The sequence below is a fragment of the Chroicocephalus ridibundus genome, chromosome 13, assembly GCF_963924245.1.
Source record: "Chroicocephalus ridibundus chromosome 13, bChrRid1.1, whole genome shotgun sequence".
NCBI lineage: Eukaryota > Metazoa > Chordata > Aves > Charadriiformes > Laridae > Chroicocephalus > Chroicocephalus ridibundus.
Window position 1 is genome coordinate 11,781,392 of NC_086296.1, and position 22,841 is coordinate 11,804,232.

At 40.5% G+C, this 22,841-nt stretch overlaps 1 long non-coding RNA gene across 1 annotated transcript; it reads right to left on the reverse strand.

Moving 5' to 3' along the window:
• Nucleotides 1-411: 411 nt before the first annotated feature.
• Nucleotides 412-20,720, reverse strand: LOC134523042 (uncharacterized). The gene is made up of 5 exons (XR_010073196.1): nt 20,504-20,720; nt 20,164-20,244; nt 4,097-4,150; nt 1,036-1,195; nt 412-532 (listed from the first exon to the last, which is right to left on the reverse strand). It is a non-coding gene; the product is annotated as an uncharacterized LOC134523042 (long non-coding RNA).
• Between the last annotated feature and the right edge of the window lie 2,121 nt (nt 20,721-22,841).

Here is a 22,841-nt window from a genome sequence, read left to right on the forward strand (position 1 = left end):
TGCGGTGGTGATTTCCTTGGGAGTTGAAATTGAGGTCTGGCGCTCTGTTTGTTGGCAACAAATTTTTCTTAGGTAAACTACCCTTTGGTAATTGTGGCTAATAAAAAGCATCAAAGTCTAAGAAGCTGTAATAAAGTGTGATTACCTACAAAAATGAAAGAAAAATCTCACAACTGTTTGAGCACCTATACTCTTATAAAACAGTCCTGTCCTCTGATAGTTTAGGCATCTCTCCCAAAACACATTCTTCAGTTTGTCCTACAGGACTGTGAAATGTTAGCTTTAAATCCAACAAAGAAAAAATTAACCCTGGAAGTTGCTGAGCATCCAAGATTCCCATTAGCTGCAACCTTCCCTGCTGTGTATTTCAGAGGAAAATAAAAGACTTATTTACTAACCTTAATTATCAGGAAACAGTTTGCCTAAGATAGGCTGTAGATGGCACTTCTTTACAAAGATTGACATAGATTCCTATGGGTCCTTGCAAACTAACAAAAAGTTTGGTTTTTACGGACTCCATTTCTGCGTCAGTCTACAGAGGTAAAGCAAAAAAAAAATCATTAGACAGGAACTTATCTACTATAACATATCTTGTGTTCTCATCCAGACCACTGCAAAAAAGAGCTCAGAGGCTAAGAAACACTTCAACCTCCCATCCACATCTCCTGGTGCGGCCACATCAACAAGGCTCCAAGGTTTGAAACAGTAACGGAGAATCGGTGTCTAAAAAATAATAATCATGCAATTCCTATTTTTTATATACAGTGGAAGCAAACTCAATTCTGTTTTCTCTCTGAAAGCCACAAACCCAAACCAAACATTCTCTACAAGACTTTCAAAAAGGGGAGGCAGCTTTATTGAGGCTCTTAACATGGCTTCTCCACATCCTCGTATCTGGAGTCCAAAGAGAAACCTGGAAGCATTATACTCAGCAGATTGTTGGTGTACTAAATGAATCACTTTATTAATTGAATGCATATAAATGGTCTCTGAAAGGTCAACCAAGCTGCCAGATTTGAAAAAGGCTGAACCTACCTTTGTATTAAAGCTTCTGAAGATAAGCATGAGTAAACCTCCTGATGTGAGGAATGAACTTCACGTCAGGAGACAATGATAACACCCAGCCAGCAGTGTGCTTCAGCGAGTGCTCTCATCATCCTGAAGCATCTGGTCAAGCAAGTACAGGACTCCAGTACTAGACAAAATGACAAATAATTTGATATATTGAGGAAATTTCTCTACTCTTGCCTGTGAGGCAGGCCAATTCATTGAATTAAGAGAGATTTTAATGGGAGTGAGAAAAACAATTAGTCTAAGCGATGAGGATAACACAGTGACTGTGATCCATGTCTGTAACAATTGCTCCCCTCTGCATCAAGTCTGATGACATTTAGCTTATCATGAATATGTCTGTTCCTACCTGAACAGACAGAACAGACAATGGCCAGCAGAAACAGCTACAGAATGGTATAGTACCTTGTTCAAAATCACAGACCAGATTCACTGATGGAGACCAGTGTCACGAATCTGCACGGCTCACCATAAAACTGCAAGGGCTGACAGAGGCACCACCGTTGTACGGGGCACGGGCAAGTACATTATGTAGAAGCTGCAACTGCTCTGTTGTCATTAAAAAATGGGGCTGTAGCATAGAAAATTTAAGAATTATAGCCCTTGCTGCCACTTAGCCCAGTCTCTTAAAAACTTGTAAGTTTTCCCCCTGAAGATGGCAAATGATAAAACAAATAGTAAGACAAACAAACTACAAAAAAAGAGAAAGATGCATTAGTATGCAAACTACCTCCCACAGAGGAACTCCTCTAACCTTTTCTCTGACATTCCTCCAGATTTCTTTATAAAGCCAGCAGATTTCTTTTGGGGATGTTCTTCAGAAATGCTAGTTTACACACAGGATCCTTTGTACAATGAATAAAGGACAAAACCAGACAAAAATTTGCAGTTATTCTATGTGCATAAGGCTACATGCTACTTTAGTAAAGTCTCTCGCCTCCTTTGCTGGTTTCCTAGCACAGAGTATGAACTCTGTGAGAAAAGGGATCATACTTACAAGTGGGCAAAATAGAAATTAAAAGGTTCTCAGCAAAGTTTTCAAAAGATGGTCCTTACAATAGAGGATGGCAGTTACAGTAGGAGACTATAGGATTATTTAGCACCTTTTTTTTGATGCCATAAGTCCTTTTTCTCTTTGTGCAATCTTGCTTAAGTGAGCAAAACTTCGTCTGATTAGAAGAATTAGTCACAGAAGGATGACAAAAATATTGGAAGCTAAAAAGTGGAATCCATAGAAGAGGAATTCCTAAAAGGAAAAACAAATCCAAACTCCAGGAGGTATGATGTAGCTAGAAGAAAGAGTTGATAGGAAAACAGGTGCCTTCCTGAGAGGTTATCAGAAAGACAGCGAGGTCATTCTATTCTTATTCACTCAGAGGATCAGAAAAATAAACACTATTTCTAGACAAATTTTCTAATTAGTAACTCTATGAAGGAGAAGTATCAGAGGACGTAAAAACAGGTTTATATGCAGATAGGCCAACAGAAATGAAGCAAGTAAATCTATTCAGTTCTTCAGCAACTGATTAAAGTATCTCTGTGTGATCACCAAGCGTGCCCAGCCCTGCAGTATCTAAGCATTGTCAATGTTATAAAAACAACAGTCCAAGGACGGTTCTCTTCCTACAAGATAGGCTAAGACAGCAAATAGGGTAACTTGAATTTATTTTTGTTTTAATAATGTTTTATTCCTTCTTATAATTCAGGAGATTAATGGGGGAGGATTAATGGCAAGACGTGGGTTTGATATTTCCATTGGAACTAATAAAATTGAATAGCAGATTAAATAATACTCCCCCAAACCAATGCACATTGTCAACAGATTTAGCCACCTGACAGCGGGGCAAGATTGTTCCCCATAATAAACTTCTTAATTGAGTAGCATTCTTATTAAAACAGAAGTATTATTATCTCCTCATAGACTATATAACACACAACACATTTATTATCTTCATGATTTAATCCGTCATATTTTGTATATGTTAGAGGCTTGCTCCCTTCTTGGGAGCGTCCTACCTTTGCCCTATAACAATGTTTCCAGGAAAACATTTTTTAGAGGTCAATACATGCTGATTTGCCACTTCTACTCTAGCTAAAATTAAATAATAGAAGGAATTATCCAGAGTGGCTGCATAATCATGATCACAATTCTCACAAATATTTTTGCCACTCATGTTTCAGAGATACTTTAGGCAAAATAATATCTCCCCTGCATAAAATACAGGGGAGAAACGAAGAGGACATGAGCTGCTGATGCCACTGAAATAATTCTCCAGTTTTTCAGGTGACCTAATGAAAAGCCTAGATGCTCATACTCTATTTTGCTCGAAAGAAACATAATCACTCTTGAACAACAGACAGCCTCAGCCCTCATGGATATGTTTTGATTGCCCTACGGCAATAAGCAGCAACAAATTTGTAGTAGTAGTAGTATTTGACAGTTAATTTGATTAAAGAAATGAAAGTGGAGGAGGGAAAAGATCATAATCTCCTAATATAATAGCCTAATATATATGTCAAATTTCCTCTACAGGGTCCCAGGGGCTCTTCAGTGAAGCCTCTTGTTTGCACAGTGTTTGGTTGGAAAATTAAATGAGGATAAAGTATGAATACTGTACAAAATACAATATGAAGCTCCTGGAAAACCAGTAAGAATGGAAAACATTGTTGAAGGGGATGTTTCCCACGGGAAACATTCTTTAAGGAATCTGGCATGAAAGAAATAGTATTTGCATTTGGTACAAACGCTTTTTAGCTATTGGAGCAAAAAATTGATCAGGAACAGTGAAACATAGGAATCCCTGCTCAGGATAAAAGTGAAAAGAATTACCTGGAAACACTTCCCTACTAGGGGGACGGAAAAGCTAACAAACAAACAAACAAACAAAACTCCAACCAAGAACAAAAAAAGATCACGCACAGATTACTGTTGGGGAAAAAAAAAAAAGAAAAGGAAATAATGAACATGAAGAATATAAAAAAATATACTAATATTATCTTAAAGCAAAAAATATTGATAAATTACCAGCTACATTTGTGCAGAAGTGTCTTCTGGTCAGACTTTGAGTTCTGACAGAATCTAGAACAGAACAAAGGATGCAAGTGTTATTTTTGCATGAAATGGAGCTCCCTTCTAAAGTGAGATCTTATTGATCTGCCAACTTATAAAATCTCAATACCACAAAGTACTCGTTCTGTAGTTTCAATCTTTTAAATCAACTTAAAGCTAACTACTGAAGTTATTACAAAACTACTACTCTTGACATTAAGGCAGTTCCCTGCATCTGTTTCCAGGATGAAACACTAGCCTGGCTGGGTACCTAAGAAAGTCTGTAAGCTTTCCTAGCAGGTATCAAAGGCAGTCTAGCCATGAGCTGTGTATCCTGAACTAAAGGAACATGGGATATAAACTACTGACATTGTTTCTTACTTTAGTAATCATTGAGGGCAAGACAGGGACAGAACTTGAAAACTTCATAAAACGCAATGATCACAGGAATCATCGTAACTGTACATCAGATCTCAAGATTCTTGTACCTCTAGTTGAAGTCCTCGGACAAGGCGAATGGGAGGAACATTGCATTGACTGCTAGAGTGAACCAATGAGACAGTTCCAAGGCAACCATGCCCTTCCTTTTTGGAAGGCCCATCCCTCGATTTCTAAGTTCTGTGGAAATCAGAACTTAAAACGTCAGTTAAACTATAATCCAGAATGGCACCAGAGTCTCCTGGCTAAGTGTAGCAGAAGTTAAATAGCTCAGAGGCTGTAACAAAGTTGTCACTCATTCATATGCAAAGCTTTGATTTAGATTATTGCTTCACAACACATGGGCTCGATAGCATATTCTTTTTATTCCAATCATAATTTTAATGACCGTACATATCTGATCAAAGGAAGATCTGGTCATGGGTTTTATAGCTAGTCTGGTAAACAATCAAATTCAAGTAGCTACATACATTCTGTTTAAAATACTTCACAAAACCTTCTGATATCGTGCTGTGTCAGCCACAGCAAAACTTTGTGACCAATAAAACTGAAAGCTCAATAGACATGAATTTTATAATTTTATTTGCACTGCCAAAATAGATGTGAAGATTTATAGAATGAATTTAATAATAGACATCCACCATTTAAGTCTCCCCCATAATCAGTGTCATGCAGTCTTTGGACAGATTTTAATTGTTCTTTTGTAGCAAGTTGAACATTTCTAGAAGGAATCTTAGTTCGTGGACTTCACAGATCAATAGTTTTATACATTAGATCTGTGCTATTTCAGTTTGTGATGTATATGTTTACCAGTAAACGTAATGTATGTATCAATGTGAGGATTTTCCCGTGCATATCAAAACGTCAGTGCGTGATGAAAAGATGACATACTGATGGGTGTGGGTATTTCCGGGATTTTGACTGAGGCATAAGCTGGTCGCATACATTTTTAGATGAGTGTTTCATGACACTAGCACACTAAAAAAAAACCCCGGCTTGATCTTTACAGGTGCTATGAAATTCGTTTCCTCACACTGTGATGTAAGGAGCTTAACTAGAAAGACAAACAAACTGATAATTAAACATAATAGTCTCTTTACAGTAAGGAAACTCTTCAAAATGTCTATAGCTCTTGCTAAAACAAATCAGCTCTCCCAATTTTGACAGTTAAATCCCTCAGATCGACAGGTTGCTGATGTTTTAGACATCACGTTCAAAACTGCTCAGAGCGCTTTTAATTTGCAACAGTGCTTAAAGCAGAGGCAACAGGCAAGAAGACATTAGCATTGCCAATGTTATCAACACTTGCGGCCTTCTTTGTTAAAGGGAACAGAGAGGCCAATTACCACCTAAGAATGCACTACTCGGGCACAAGAAGGAAAATATTTAGGAATACACCGGCTTCAAAAGCCATATCTTTCCTGTTATCTGACAACTCAAAACACCCAAAAGCCTGACTAACTGGATGAGCAGGTATTCCCCAAACCGATCCAGAATGTAGAGAATACAGAGGATGAAAGTGATACTCAGTTATGGATGTTCTCCATCAGAAATCTTCTTCAGGGAGAAAACCTCCCGGAGCTGTTCTGTGCATTCCTGAAACAGCCATCCCAGGATTAGCATAATGTAACTGAACAATCAGCATTGTATCCTTCTTTCTTTCTCTTCAGTGGTGTCAGGCTCTTGCTTCAAGATTTGATAAAAAAAATGACATTTCTACCAACAACAGTCATTAGAGTAATATTTTTCATTCATCCAAGCCACTGCACAATCTGTAGCTGAAATCTAGAATACCCATTTAGTATCGTATACCAAATTATTCAGTTCAACAGTGTTAAGTGGAAACACTAATAAGTCTATACAGAAGAAAATTACGCCAATATTGAAATGAGGGGAGAAAAACTCCTGGAATGCTTTTCCCTTTTCCCTCGCTCGCTCCAAAAAAAAAAAAAACCAACCAACATAAAAGTTGTCATGTGGGTTCCATGGGGATTCGAAATCTCCAGTCTTCTTTTTTAAAGCCAGAGAAGGATACTACTAGCATTTAGGAGTGGGAAATTGATAAGAGTCTGATAAAAAATGCTTTTACCAGCAAGACTTCACCTATATTCCAAGTAACACTGCTGAAAGAAAAAAACTCCTATGGGCTTTGATGTCTTTTGACAGCCCATTTAACTGCTGGAAAGCCCAGCATGACCTGTAATGGGTACATAGAATAGGTCATAGCTAAATCCAACTTATTCAGCAGCTCTACTTATTCTATTACTTATACTTGCAGTAATAACTTCTGTGCTTTTTCTCCACAAGCTTGCTACACTAATGCTGTATGTAAAATCCATATGTGCTAATCTATCAGAGATAAGGACCATTAAATATAGCTTTTTATAGCCTGGGATATACTAAAGATTGTTAATGTGAACTGTGTGGTAACTGGGCAAGGAAGTTATGCGTTGATGACATATCCTCTATACATGCTTACAGCAAGAGAAGGCGGTTAGCTTTACATTACCCTTTAACTTTCACAATACTTCAGGTGTGGAACTTTTGTGATTCAGGTGCAGCTGCAAAGTGTAGTACACTGTGTTTAAGAAGGGTGTGTAAAATTTGGAACATGTTTTTCGGTGTCAGTTAAGAAGTATCCTATCATCAGGACGTTGCTTACTGGAAACTCCGTTGAGGACTGTAAGACTTACCTATGTAGATCAGGTTGAGTACTGAAGTCACCCCAGGTAAGAATGTAGCTTCCATTGCCATCCAAACAGATCACGTCCAGAGGGACTACATAACACTGGAATACAAGCTCACAATCTACTCTTACAGATTAGACCCAGAATAGCAAAAATCTCTTCTAACTCCTCAAATGTCAGTGATCCTCCTTTAAGCTCATGCAAAAGAAGTGCAAATGCTTTGGGAACATCATGCAAAGATCACAGATAGAATGAGAGATTCACATTCCAGGACAACACTCTGGGTGTAGCCCACAGGGACAATTAGAGTTTGAGTTGCCATTCTTGCTCACAGATAAAATTTGATCTGAATACTTTAGAGAGTAAGCAAACCACACATTTATTAGGGAAAAAAAAAAAAAAAAAAAGGATTTTGAAGACTATACACATTAGGTTTGGTTTCCAGGAGAAACAGCATGTGTGCAAATAAACATGGATGTTTGCTGGAAAAGTAGATTTGTAACTTGTCGGAATTCTTTCCACATCTAGAAACATTAATTTTTATACTATATTGCCACTTAGAAAAATTTTAAGAGTTCCTGCATATCAGTAATAGGAGTTTCTACAAGAAAGCTGAGTCTCCAAACTAGGAAACACACAAAAAGCTGGTTTTACACGTTCATTCATTAGAAATGACCTCACTTGACTGAAATAGTACTTAAAACGTACCCTTCTCAGAGATCACAATGGGTAGAGAATACTAATCACACTTTTACATCACAGCCCACCAAACTGATTAAGAGTGGCTATTATTTTACTACTTGTTAATGATTCCTTAAGAGTCCAACAACTGACAATAACAGAAAGGAGACTCATTTTACCATGGAAGACTTTCTCTTCATTATGATCAGATGCTTCAGTGAACCTGAACATAGGGTGCCTTAGGCCATGTCAGAACTGAGGTGACCCTTCGGAGCAAATCACTGCTAAATAAAATCCATCAAGACATACTTGTTCAACATTTTGTGGATAGGAGGGGACAATTTTCATTGTCAGAGGTGACAACAGTAAAGCTAACTTCCTACAGCTACACAAAGGAAGCCTGCTACTAGTACTTGTGCATCAACAGGCCGAGAAACTTCCACGTGGCTGGTGCCACCTCCCAGATTGTGATGGCAGGATTCAAGTCCCAAATCGCCTGAAGATAGAGCAATGGCAGTCCCAGGTTCCAAGGCTCTCCTTCTCCCTGCTCGGTGCTGCTCTATCATGCTGGTTGCTGCTTTGCCAAGTAAGCACTGGGCTTCCCACCCAGTAACATGCATTCCAAAATCCTGCTTCCACTGGTAGTTTCTGTACATTTGCAGAACAATCCTGTACTCTGGATGCTCCTGTCAGACCAAGACACTGTTTAGACTGACAAATTGAAGCCCTTCAGGCTTGAGTCGCATGTCTTGTCAGCATCTGAAAAAAGGTCCAGCTTTCCCATCTGTTGCACCTCCCCTTCTGCCTTTTTTTTCCATTAGATGTATTCTGCAATGAGCAGGAACTTGCATTCTCAGCAAAGGGAGTCTGCAAGCATCTCCATTGCTAGCTTTCAGAGGAAAAGAGCATCTTGTAGGACAGCTGCTAAGCAGTTTCAGGCTGATTCTTGCTACAGCCTGGCAAATGGTGTTTGAGTGGTAGATCAAAAATGGCACAGTATCCAGGCACTCGTGAAGCACAAGCGTCCTCACAGTAGCCCAGCATTTTCCCTGACATTGAACCTGGAAGAAGCTAATCTCAAAGAATATAATTCTCCACAAACTTCCACATTATATAATGTGCCCCAGTTTCTTTCTTTATAGAGGAAAACACATGGATATCCGGACACGGGAGACTTGAGAACATCCTTTTGTGCACTGTGCTACCAGCCAGCACAAATACAGCACCTCTGCTCTGCCAGACACATAGAGCCAGGAGATCGTGTCCACACGCCTGAGCCACATCCAACTTGAGCTGCTTGTGATCCAGGCCTTGCCACGGATCAAACTTGCAAGAGGGGTAATTCTTTCTTACAATACCAAGGCAGAATTTTCTAAGCCTTTGACCAACTTGCTGCTATAGCTTTAATTTCTGCTACTGAAATTGGCTAGGAGCGCATTGTAAAACATAGGAATTTTCCTTATTTGAAGAGGAACAAGTCCTCCCAGAAGTCATTTCCAGGCGCACAAGGGACATAAAAGGTGACTGGGACAGCTGTCACAGATTTACCAAGGGAAGATTTTGCCTGCTAAACCTGACTGCCTTCTACAATAAAATAACCGGTTCTGTGGGCATGGAGTAGCAGGCTTTTGGCATGGTCTCCCACAGCATCATTGTACCCACACTGGCAAGATATTGACTGGATGAGTGAGCTTAAAAGGTGGCAGCACCATCAGGCTCAAAGGTCAATGGTTCAAAGTCTAACTGAAAGCTGGTTACAAGTCATATCAGGTTCAATACTGTTTAATATCTTCATCAATGACCTGGACCTTGACAATAAGACAGAACGCACCTTCATCAAGTTCACAGATGACATGAAATGCAAGAGACCAATTCACACAATGGAGGTGAGGGCTGCCATTCAGAGAGACCTCAACAAGCTACAGGAATGGGCCAGCAAGAACCTGGTGAAATTCAGCATGGACAAATACAAGTTCTGTGCCTGGGACAGAATAAGTCCATGAAACAGGCGAGAGGGCGCTGGTGGAAAGCAAACTCGACATAAAGCAGCAATGGCAACATTTTCTTGCGATGGTGAAGGCTAAGTGCGTACAGGGCTGCACCGGCAAGAGCACAGGCAAGAGGCTGATGGAAGTGAACCCTGCTTTGTACTCGTGAGGCAGCACCTCGAACACCACATCCAGTTTGGGCCTTTCAGCAACAAAGTGACATTGATAAACTAGAGAGAGCACAGTGAAAGGTCATTAAAGTAGTAAGTGCCTGGACCACACAACGCATGAGGGGAGGCTGAGGGACTGGGTTTGTTTAGCCTCAAGGAGAGAGGGTTTGGGAGAGGAATTCAATTGCTATTGTCAAATATCTAAAGAGCAATTACATGGAAGACAGAGACACTCTTCTCAGAGGTACACAGTGAAAGGACAAGAAGAAATGGTCACAAATTGCAGCAGGAGAAATTGTGACTGGATACAGGTGGGGGGAAATCATTGTAAGTGGCTAAGCCCAGAAAGACTGAGAAGTCTCTGTTCTTGGAGGTTTTCAAACCTAATTGGACAAGGCCCTGAGCAATGTGATCTAACTTTGAAGTTAACCCTGCCCTACATGGTCTCTGGAGGCCCATTTCAAACTAAATTATGTTATGTGGACATCTCTGACATGTTTCCTGTTCTTCAAAGTCCACCTTGCTACAGAAGGCTGTTTGCAAAGCTCATCTCTGCATTCAGGTGTACTGTCGGAGACCAGAGTTTTGATGCACATTCTCACAGTTATGCCACTAAAAAGGTCAACAGTGTCATATACTAATTTCTTAGTACTTCACTTACTGCCAAATCCTTGAGATTGCTATCAGGAAAAGTCCCATAAAACCCTGGAGAAAGCAGTCTACTTCAGTGCCACTACTTCATTGTGACTTATCAGAACAGAAACGGTATGTGAGCTCACTGAAACTATATTACTGCTGTGGGGGCAAAGTCTGGACGCTCTTAATCACTATTTGTTCAGTTCTTACATAGACCTCTCTCTGGAGTTGGTGCCCGAATGAAGTCCAAGCCCAGCTGACAATGGACTTCACCAATTGACTGCAATTGAGTTATTACTCTAAACTGTTGGTAGGTGACTTGGAGCCTGAGTTTACACATCTCAGTATTTCATTAGTCTTATCCCACTATGGCAAAATCAGCACTTCTTTTTCCAGAGAGCAACATTCATTCTGCTCTCAACGATCATTCAAAATGATCAGTGGAACAGCTGAGAATAAAGGGCCATAATGACTTTGCCTTCCCTCTAACTTCTTGATCCCAAAGCTGAACAAAGGTGACCACAACGTATCAACAACAGCATAGGCCAGCCACGGGGTCCTGACTATCTGGGGTCCTGGATCGCACTTGGGAGTGGCAACTGCTTAGACCAGTCAAAAATTGAACCAAATTCCCTTCCCTCCTCAGTTTTTGCTAGAAATATTTGCTAGAACACAAGCACAGTGGAAGTTTGGCACAGATTGGCCTATGTAACTGCAATAGGTCCTTCGCAGGAAGTTTCCAGGTGTTTTGCACTATCAATATGAAAAAAAAGTAATGAGTCCAATGTAATTACTAGAAAGAGAAGGTTGAAGAGGAAGTAAAAAGATTCTAGATTTTCAGAGCAAACTGAGACCGAGTCTTGACCAAGACACAAAAATAAAAAAAAAAAAAAAAATCTATCTATAACCACATTTTGTGTTAACCTCATTGAGAGTTAGCTAATTATAACGGAATACACATATTCTATCCAGAGAAGTCAAATTTAAAATGACTAAGACAGTAACACTTACACTAATAAAAATACTTCACCATTCCCTTTTCCCATTCCTAGATTTTATTTTCATATTACAAATAGATCTCTTGGAAAAAATAGGTCTGTTCTTGCTTTGCTTGGCAAAGGCTCGCCTTGACTGTAATTTATAATACACAGTAACATGAGTAGGATAAACAGGTGCTCAGTGGATATCAACACAAGAGAAGAAGACATACCCAGTCCTGCAATCTCATTACTTTGGCCAGACTAAGAGCTCAGTGAATTGTAATTCCTTTTTTCACCTTTTCATTCTCCAGTTATGTCATTTCCATTAGCTAGGAGACTGCAAGGCTATTTCATGTAGGTTTCACAGCACTAATGGAGAAAGTAGATGTTACTAGCTAATATTTGTTTCTTATGAATTATGTTTCTAGGGTTTAATGGCTTATGTTTCCTTGGCAACAAACACGTGTGCCTTTTAATAAGGTTTGCATATGAGCTGTGTACAGGACCATGCCAGAGATCCCAGCTGACAAGGTTTCTAAAACATTATGAATTCAGAAGAGTGGATTTACTCTTTGACAATGCGAGGACCGCACTGGTGATATGGCAGAAGAGCGAGAGCCTTCCCTAGTCTTTATAAAATTGCTCAAACTGCAGCCTCCTGCTTTTAGTATCTGTAAGGTTCATTCTGCACATAAGCCAGCGATCAGCCCTTATTCAAGCAAAAGACAATCTTGTGGAACTACCCTCACTTATTTTACATCAGTATAGTTTCATAAACTTCCTCGTTATCCACCTAAATACTCTACAATGAAAAAAAGCAGGATAATATTCCAGGAATTAAATTTGGCCAGTGAGGCTGCACATTGGTTTATCCTGAAGAAACCTTGGAGAAAACCCAAGCTGCTTATTTTGTTTCATATTTTTCAACAGAACAACTTGCTACAGGAAATAGGCTGCAGTCTTTTTCAGAACTTCAACATGCTTTGTGAAATCTTCTAAAGATGACAAGAGAGTATCCCCCATCCACAGAAAACAGATGTTAAACTACATAAACCATGCTGATGAAAAAACAGACTTCTGATGAATATGCATGAGCACAACTAACTCTCATGTCTGAAGTCAGCAGGGATCATTAAAGTGCCACTCCTTACATGCCTCTAACATTCTGTTCCACAACAAATATAAAAGCTCTATGTACAAGTCTGAAAAGAAAAAAAAATAACTTGGAGTTTGTCAGAAAATTATGGTAAAATTTTGAACTACTCCATTCAACTTTATTACCATATATAATCCAGTGTCTTCTGATTTTGCTATGCATTCCAGAAAAGCCTCATTCTTACAAAGAGTTCACCTCACTTGCAGATGTTCACACCAAGTTTTGGTTTTCATGCAGCCACTGTTTGATCGCAACACAAATCATAGAATTATAGAATGGTTTGGGTTGGAAGGGACCTTAAAGACCATCTAGTTCCAACCCCCCTGCCCTGGGCAGGGACACCTCCCACCAGCCCAGGTTGCTTAAAGCCACGTCCAACCTGGCCTCGAACCCCTCCAGGGATGGGGCAGCCACAGCTTCTCTGGGTAACCTGGGCCAGGGGCTCACTACCCTGACAGTAAATAATTTCTTCCTAATATCTAATCTAAATCTGCCCTCTTTCAGTTTAAAACCATTACCGCTTGTCCTATCACTACAATCCCTGACAAAGAGTCCCTTCCTGTCTTTCCTGTAGGTCTTCTCCAGGCTGAACAACCCCAGCTCTCTCAGCCTGTCCTCACAGCAGAGGTGCTCCAGCCTCTGATCATCTTCGTGTCCTTCCTCTGGACTTGCTCCAACAGGTCCATGTGCTTCTTATGTTGGTGGCCCCAGAGCTGGACACAGCACTCCAGGTGGGGTCTCCCCAGAGCGGAGCAGAGGGGCAGAATCCCCTCCCTGGCCCTGCTGGCCACACTGCTGGGGATGCAGCCCAGGATACAGTTGGCTTTCTGGGCTGCAACGGCACGTTGCTGGCTCACGTTGAGCTTCTCATCCACCAACACCCCCAAGTCCTTCTCCTCAGGGCTGCTCTCAATCCATTCGCTGCCCAGCCTGTGTTTGTGCTTGGGATTGTCCCAACCCATTTGCAGGACAAAATAAAGGTTGGTTTGGGGTTTTTTTAACCAAGAGGATGTGTGAATGTCTCCCAGTGGAACAAGGCATGTATTTGGAAAGAAAGAAACATGGAAAGGCTGTCTGCCTCCTCAGAAAACTAAACTTGCAATTATAAAGATGGAAAAAACAGCAAGCAAACCATGTGCCAGGACTGATCTTCAGCAGAGACTGAAGGTGGGAAATGTTGTAGAAAAGGTCACTTTTTTTTTTTTTGGTCATGTCCTCATGTCCCTGGGAATAAATAATCTAATTAAAATCATATAAACCTTGTCTGACTCCAGTCTTCATAACACTATAAAAACAGCAACAGGCAAAAGTGGGTGTAACACCAAACCTCTAACACAAAGTACCAGGCAATTAACCTGTTTATATTCTTAGACCGTCATTCACATAGTCTGGACATAACTACTAAAGAGAACAATCACATGATCCATAAGCACCTTAACGCATTTACAGATGAGTAATCCACACAGTGCTCAGCATTAAGGGAGGCTACCGAGAACCATATCCCATTCTGACATCCATTGGCAGCAGTACCAGCAATAAGAGGAAAGAGAGCTCTGTAGAGTTAGAGCTGGCTTCTACATTCTATGTCTTCACTGATAGCTTCAGGCACACAACAACAAGACCTTATTAACTGAGGTGAAGTTAATTATGATTTAACAGTCAACTTATACAGAATCCTGTGCTACTGAATCTACTTGTGGGGGACAGAAGAGAGAAACAGGTGGGTGCTAATGATCTGCTGCATAGTAACGTGAGTTAGGCTTATTCTACAGGTGTTGTCCCAATGGAAAGCAGCCAGATTAAATTTTCAGTGCTAAGAGGTGCTCCAAAATGCACAACATGAGGAGGGAAACACTGATGCAGTTCTAGAGACAACCGCTCACACAACATGGAGAGACTCAGTAAAATAAAACAAAACTTGCTTTCCTGGTTTGAAAGCTACTTCTGGTGCTACAAAACTGGAGAGAGTAAGAGAAGTTCTCTGGGTGATGCTGAACACACCTCACTGACAGTCTTGGAATGACCCTCAGAGAGGACACCACAGACCCCTTCTTTCCCCTCCACATCTTATCTCTTGGGTTTTGATTTATGTTCCAGAAAGAGAAACCCTCCTCTTCCCATTGTTACAATAGGCATTCGTCCATTTGGCTTGTTTATCTAAAGCAATCGGAAACTTCAGAAAGAAGCAATTCCAAACATAGAAAAAGAGTGCTCCATTGTTCCATCAGAATGAAGAAACACAATGAAAGGATTATTAAACACATGGAAATGAGGTCTAACAGATAGGGAGGGAAAAAGAAGATGGAAGTAGCACTGAAATATACAATGGAACAATTAGCGTGAGAGACATCACTACAAATCATATTGAACAGAATTGCGATTAGTAAATAAGGTGTGCACTGAACCACCACAGGTGGCATAGGGAAGAAAGGAAGACAGCAAAACTGTTACATCAGGTAAGCTTGTGTAAACAGAGAATGCTGTTTAATTTCTCTCCTTCATTCAGTCACATCATATCACTAAATCACTGCACTCAGGAGTCCCCAACTGCTATTGCACCAAGCTGAGCATAACTGAACATCCAGAAATTGCCTCTGCTTGCTACTTCACAAGACACAATAGAATGATATTCAAACCCAACTTCAACGCTGTACAACAGAGCATTGCAAAAGCGTGGAGAGGGCAACTTCCATAAAGTTTGCAAACTGGTACGTCAGTCACTGCTTCACCACTGAATGTTGACGTCATTGTATCATTCAACCATTGGAAAGAAATCATTATTCCCAGTTTAACAGAGCAGCCAACACGTAACGACTTTCTGCTTCAGAACAGAATTGGTCTCTGCTCCATCAATGACACAAAGGTAGGAAGCGTGAGGCAGTCATGAATAACCAGCTGCAATGCTCATTCTCCAGGAGATGAAAAGTAAATTGATTTCCATATGACTCAACCGCTCAATTCAATACCTACCCTCCCTTCCTCCTCTACACACAGAGACACTTTTCTTCCTTTAAAATACCAATATTATCTCCAAATTCAAGGAGCATCATACTGTGCTTAACATTGTGTAAATATATTTTTCAGGGAAAAACTACCCTCTACCATTTTCTGTCTGTACTTTATCCAGTTAAAAAAAATTGTCATCAGTTTTTGTGAATCTGATCACAGACAACTGTGGTGCAAGTTTTGTACTTATATTCTTCATCTGCTAGGATACCAGTTCTAAAATCTGATGCCAACTTACGATTTGAATCAGTCTAGCAACACAACATCAAAAGATCCTTATGTATACAATCCTAGAAGGTGAAAGACATACAAAAACATCATTTCTCTGGGATATGCCACTGCCCAAAGTTACAGCAACAGCACATAAGAGGCAATTGAGGCCACCCTAAGTAGATTCCTAATGAAAACTAAAAGTTGTCAATTGGCTAAATTCTATATTATTAACAGCTTTTGAGAAAACTATTTGAAACAGCAAGAGCACACGTATCCATTAACAATGACAGTAAATAGCTCCATCGCAGTTCAACGGTAGTAAAAAGAAATTAAAGCCCATAGTGGACAAACGCGCACGTGCGAGTTACGGTCTGCTGAGGCTGTAGACAGTATGTAAGCCATAAAGATACTGACAGCCTGAGGACGAAAGCCCGCACATCAGCAGTGGAATGTGCTCCTGCATGGTCATTCAGAGAAAAGCACTTCTTCCACCTCTATTTGCATATATAACATGATGGACTGGCAGGTTCTTTTGTGGTTTTTTTTTTGTTTGTTTTTTTTTTTTAAACTCCAGTAAAATCCTTTTTATTAAATGACACAATGGCAACACTCAGGGCAGAATACATGCTGCCTAGGAGCTCTGAGCTGTTTGTTTTCAAACAAGCACAGAAACACCCATGCAGAGGATCAATTTATTTATAGAACACGTAGTATCATCAACTGAAGACATCTTGAACTACTTTTCCTTAACAGTAGAAGAACAACCAATGCAAATCTAAAGTCTATACTTCCTACCATTCTTGTCATTTCAAAAATGTTAAACCTCTAGAACCCATTCCTGTGCTTGGGTTTTTGAACATCGTTCCAACTCCCTGCCTTAAACCAAAGAGCACTTGGCATGCTTACTGTATAATTATGTTAAACACCCAAACAACATAGCACTTTATCAAGCACAAGTGTTTCAAGAAGCTAATAGTAGCATAAAATTCAAAAGCTGATATACTCTATGGAGTTAGTTATTGAAGGTCAACATGGAGAGCACATCAAGCTTTCACGTGAACAACGGAAGATCCTTATCTCAGTGTAATAATGATCCCAAAGGGCACAGAACTGCATAGATTGCAGGTGGGCAGGAGCAAGGTGCTCTGACATTTTGTCCTTTTTATAAAGGCATTGTACTAAGTATTGCTTATTTATAAAAATATAAACATATTTAATAAATATATTTAAATATATTATATAACATAAAATATATTTAATGAATACATTTAAATTTTAAAATATACCTAAGTTTATTTCTTCATATAGGATTATACTATATACCAAAATCTATATAGTTTTTATAAATTTCTCTAAAATTATTCCTTTAACTAGTACATCTAGTCTTACTTAAGCTTATTAATGTTTAGATATACTTTATCATTTACTTTACATACAAGTTTATAATTTATATATGATATAATCACATCGTATGTATTTGTGATGCCACTATATCCAGTCCAAAGGTGCTCTGATATTATTACTTTTAACAACACTGTCATAAATAGCAGTAACACAGAACAAAGCCTATTTATTCTCTGTAAATTTTAAGGTTTGGGGTGGGTTGGTTTTTTTTATTTGTATTCTTTTCCCATGAAACCTAACAAGAATAACAAATAACAAAAGGATAGAGCAACCATTCTGTGCTGTCCTTTCAACAAGTCCATGATTCGCAGGAACAGAGGAGAAGAATCACTCACTAAAGACAGAAAGGCAGGCGGGGAAGTTCCATTAGCTGGGCTATGTTGGAGGGCCGAGCGCGCTCCTCTAGTCCCGGTGCTAACCCCACACACCATGTCTCCGCAGACACCTGCCCCCATCCTCTTTGGTCATAGAGTGCAAAGGGCCAGTCCTACAGCCTCTGAAGTCTCTTATGGGAAACACTATCTTGTGTCACAAGTCACAACATCACCCACTAGGAAAATGTAGATTCTATACTTTACTTTATAGGACTACTGCCTTAAATACTATATTTTAAAATAAAACATAGAGTATTGATTCAAGATAGGCAGACAGTCACACATATTTCAAATGTAAAGCTATAGAGCATGTAAAAACATTTGATGTTAGCTACTTAGAATAATTCATAGTTAATAAATCTTTGAGGCTTTAATTGCCAAGACTTTGGATCTCTGAGTACAGTAGAGAGTGAATACTGTAAGGACGAAGTTCTCCAGTAGATGGAAGTGTTAGTCAGCAAAAGCTGAGCTCACATAGCTCATAGGATTGTCTGTCCTGCAGCACTGGATGCTGCCTCCCCTGCTGCACACAGAATTTTACCATGCAGATACCCCAGTGGTTGACACTGGTGGAAAATAAATCTGTAATTCGTTATCATTATGAGAGATCCGGTATTGTTATACCACAATGTACAATTGTTATTTAAGTATTTACAAAAACCTGACGCTGGTGAAAGATCAGAGGCAGATAGCTGCAATATGATTCCTGAACCTGACTGCAGATTCCAGGTGAAATTTACCAAAAAAACCCATAAGCTCTACTAACCTTTTCCCGTACCTCGCTGATAGTTAAACAAACACCCTCCAGCTTCTTCTTTCTTTCCATATTTCAAAAATAAATGTGATCCAAATGTAAATGTTGAAAACGTACTTAAATACAATAAATTCAAGTTGCCAGGTATAGTGCTGAAATAAAACAAACCCAAGTTCAGGGGTCGTTCTGAAGTTCAGTTAACAGGAAAAGTAACACAAGTGGCCATTAATAGTAGGATCCAACATCCCTTCAACTGCAGGTTCAACAGTCTGCCATACTACTAACTGCAAGCTTGTTCCAGTTCATTAGAGCCCCCGAAAGCTGCATAATTACTGACACGTACTTTAGAGTGATGCAAGTCCCCCAGCTCAAAATGAACAAAGCAGCCTGATGTGCAAACGCCACCACTGCATGCTGATGAACTGAACACTGTTATCAAGTTAGAACTTAAGAATTTACACATGGATCTGAAACACTGGCCAGTGATTATTCACGTCTCTCACCAGGCTGTCAGGAACGGCCCGGCTGCTGCTTTCCACCCCCATCAGCCGTCCTGTCTCGTTGCCATCCCATTTCTTACAACTGTTATTCCCTGCAGCCTTACCTAGTCACAGACGTGAAACACAATTTTCTTTCACAGTTACTTTGGCACAGAGGCTGAGATTACTTTGTGCAGTACACTGAACAAGCAAACAGTCAGCCAAATAGTATTTTTCAAGTATGAGAAGGGATTCCAAAATAAAACTCTAATAAAAGGTTTTTACTACTTCACCCCAAGCACCAAAAAACCCAACCCTTGCCCCTTTGTTTTCCCCCATAACTAGGTCTGGAAATTCTGTTCCCTGCCCAGTGAAGTTACATTCTCTCTTCCCAACTCTTCACCTAGTTCTGCCAAAACAGAGATGTTACCCCTATCCCAGTCTCATTTCCCAACGTTTCAGGAGCCCTGGATTTCAATCAATAGTTCGGGCACTCCAAAACTCCTCAGCTACCTGGTCTGCCACCAGGACTCTCTGTATCTTCTTTGATAGCTTTCTTGTTATCAGCTCCACAGTAATTTAAAGCTTTCAACCCAAATTATTATTTTCAACTTGAGCATGACCACACACGGGGTGAGGTGGGAGGGGTCAGAGAAGGGCTCATTTCACAATTAAGTACTGGGAAGTTTGTAACTACAGTTTCTAGTGAGCTCTAGAGCGCCTGCGTGGGTACTGAGAGTAGAGACTCTTTAAGCAATACGTGGGGATAGTCACGCTTACACACGCGTCATTTGACTAACCTACCTTAGACATGTAATTCACTCAAAATGCAGAAAGTCTGGAAAAGCCGTATTCATAAAAGCTTATTTATCCATAGAGCAATTATATGTATGCTTATATACATACATCAAACTCTGCCAGAGCTATCGATCTGCACATCACGCAGACTTACAAGAGACAGAGGTATAGCCATTATTTACACTCCTCATCCTCACAGGGATCACGATCAACCTCACACACATGCTTACACATTGTTCTACACACCCAACAAAGGCTAACAAATTTGTTCTCGCATACCTTTCTTGGTCTTTAATAGCTGCCTCCTACTTTTTATTTAACCTCTGCTTCACCTTTCACACTGGCCATTTCTTGGAACTCCTGGAATTATTAAAACAAGACAGGAGCACTTCAGCAAGGATGAAAGAGAGCTTGGGAAAGGCAGGGAAGAAGTGGAAAACAAATTACAGCCACACACAGAGGCTGGTGCAGACGAAGCAAGCTCAGAGGTGTGACATTCGCTGTTGCCGTATCTTTGACATCTGCTGGGGCAGTAACTGGGCTGGGCTGTTCATCACGGGAACAAAAGGAACCAAACAGGAAAGATCAAACAGCAATAGAGGGTGGGAATCTGTCTTACCCAGAACCACAAGACAATGTAGCTTTTCCCCATTTTATTGCGGCTTGATGTTCCCGATAGCATTCAACAACAGAAACAGGTGAGCAAGATCACACAGACCAGCGGAAAGCAGCCCAAACTGAGCACATTAGACCAGAAAAGAAGAAATGGGGTCTTGGAATCACAGGCGGCCCTCCCTGGAACATAAAAATATAAATAAAACTCCTCTGTATTCCAATTAATGGGAACATTTCCTGGCACTGGTCAGATGACAAGCCCTTTTTTCCCAGTGTCCTCAGCCAACTCAGTAACCATGGCAACTGTCTCCAGTGCAATGACATCATACAGTTTCCTAGGCAACCGATCCCAGTGCAATGACATCATGTGGTCACCATGGCGATGCTCCATGAGGCCAGGAAGAAAGTATTCTGAGTGGGAAGATAGGTCAGGGAGGACAATAGAGGGCCCAGGGAAGAGCATGATAAAAGATAATGGAGTTAAAAATATGGGCCTTATGATAAGGATAGACACAAGGGAAAGGGACAGATGGACAGGGTGTAAGAACAGATAGGAGACTATCTAAAACAGAAATTTTGAGAAGTTTAAAACTACTATTTGTTTTTTATATATGTATTAATTCCATTATCTATTTTAATGATACATTGTTTAGGTCAGAGCTGCTGAACCACAGCACACATGGTCACATGAAGCTTAGGCATGGCTCAAATGCTGATTTAGAGGAGATGCTTTTGACAATATATTAGAAAACGTACCTTGTATTAGAAAAAGTATCTAGTGTATTCCATATAGTGTGATTTCACTTGGTGTCTCTCCGGAGATTTCTGACAGTTTCTCATGGATTGTCAGACCCCCACCAAGGTGGAAGTAAAGAGTTTCTCTTCCTTCTCTTTAATTTTCTAGATCTTCTTCCAATTCTATTATATTTTCAAATGTTTGAATTCGCTGAAGATAAATATCCTTTCTGAATTCAACTGCCTCTTAATTCCAGATTGTCTCAGCCAGCGGACAATGTCGCTACCAGCTTTATGTCAAATGGCTATAAAACCCCTGGGAAAAAGTTTTTTGGCACCGAAAGGCTGGTGTTATTGAGACATAGGGTTTTATCAGTGTACGCAGCCTTGAGTGCAAGATGAAGTAACACAGAGCAGGGCCTTTTCAGGACAGCTTGCAGTCTAGAGCTCAGGACGATGTTCTTGAGGAAGCTTCCAGTTCCATCACACTGTATCGTTCTATCCAGCAAGGCATCTTTACATATTCTCTCTTAAGCAAAACCTTAATTTAGTTTAATTAGCACTGTAATTGCCCCCCCCCATTCATTTCAGAAGGAGTTAACATAGAATCAGATGTAGCAAGTGTGATTGTAAGATCGCAATTAGCAATAAGACGTTGTAGCTGTGGCACCTTCTACCAAAAATGGGGCATTTTTTACAGTCGAAGCTGAGACAAACCTCAGCTGGTCTGTTCAGACACAAATATCAAATAATATGAAGTTTAGAAACCTGGTTAATTTGAGCATAGCAGTAGATGCAACTTTTCTTTCAGTTTAACCCAGAAAAAGCAGAACCTCAGAAGTCAGTGGGAGCAGAGCGTGCCCCCCTTCAGCTCTCTGTGCCTTTCAGCAGAAGAGAAGACAGCCGGCTTTTAGATGAAGGATTTTGTAGAGTTTGTAACAATGAAATATTTTCCTACTACCAGACCTCACGCAGAGTGTGGCTGTTACTCAGACAGCCAGAATGCATTTAATATGCCAGGCACTTCCAAAATCTATACAAAGACAGGCATTCGGGGACACAAAGTCTGGCTCCTTAGAGCGGTGCATTTCAAGAGGCAGCCTTTCTGCAGCAGATCTCCAGGGAGTTTCATTGCAAAACTCTGCGGTCACCAGGCTGGATACTTTCCAGGTGCTTAACCACCGGCAGCAGAGTGAGGGCTGAGGGGAGAGAAGCCAAATCTGCGTGATAAGGGGCACTAGGAAGGATGTGGTGGCTGCGGGAGAGAAACAGGGCGCGGGGAGGAGGAGAGGAAGGGAGAGGAAAGGTCTCACACTGCTGATGGGCAGAAACACAAACACCAGAGGGAGGGACACAAAGGCCGGCATTGGCCCCCTCAAATTTATTCTTCAGTTCTCACGCTCTCCCTCCCTAGATGAGAAGGCATTCACAGACCTGCGCCCATCTCACAAAAACCGGGCAAAGCTGGGCATTCTCCTGCAACCACAAGGTCCTGCCCACCAGTTACACCCTCACGCAGCCACCAAAACGTATTTCTTCAGGGAGAGTGAGGGAGGCAGGGAATACTGGCAAGGTCAGCACGAAATGAAGGAAAAAGGCTGCTAGAG